This window comes from Herpailurus yagouaroundi, unplaced genomic scaffold (genome assembly GCF_014898765.1).
Source record: "Herpailurus yagouaroundi ecotype Mexico unplaced genomic scaffold, PumYag 28, whole genome shotgun sequence".
Lineage (NCBI taxonomy): Eukaryota > Metazoa > Chordata > Mammalia > Carnivora > Felidae > Herpailurus > Herpailurus yagouaroundi.
The window spans coordinates 33,936,244-33,936,631 of record NW_024412376.1 but is presented as its reverse complement, the minus strand read 5'-3'; positions in this window follow the sequence as shown (position 1 = coordinate 33,936,631).

Below are 388 nucleotides of genomic sequence, written 5' to 3'. Positions count from 1 at the left end.
TCCCCCCTCCCTCCTTCCCTCCTTCCTTCCTTCCTTCCTTCCTTCCTTCCTTCCCTCCTCCCTTCCTTCCTTCCTTCCTTCCTTCCTTCCTTCCTTCCCTCCTTCCTTCTTTCCTTTCTTTCTCTCCTTTCTCTTTCTTTCTCTTTCTTTCTTCTTTCTTTCTTTCTTTCTTTCTTTCTTTCTTTCTTTCTTTCTCTTTTTCTTTCTTTCAGTTTATTTACTTATTATGAGAGAGAGAGCCAAGTGGTGGAGGGTCAGAGAGAGAGGGAGAGAAAGAGAAGGAGAGTGGGAGAATGCCAAGCAAGCTCCACACTGCCAGTGTCGTGCCCAGTCTCACAAGCCTGTGAGACCTGAGCCCAAACCAAGAGTCAGCCCCTTAACCCACTGA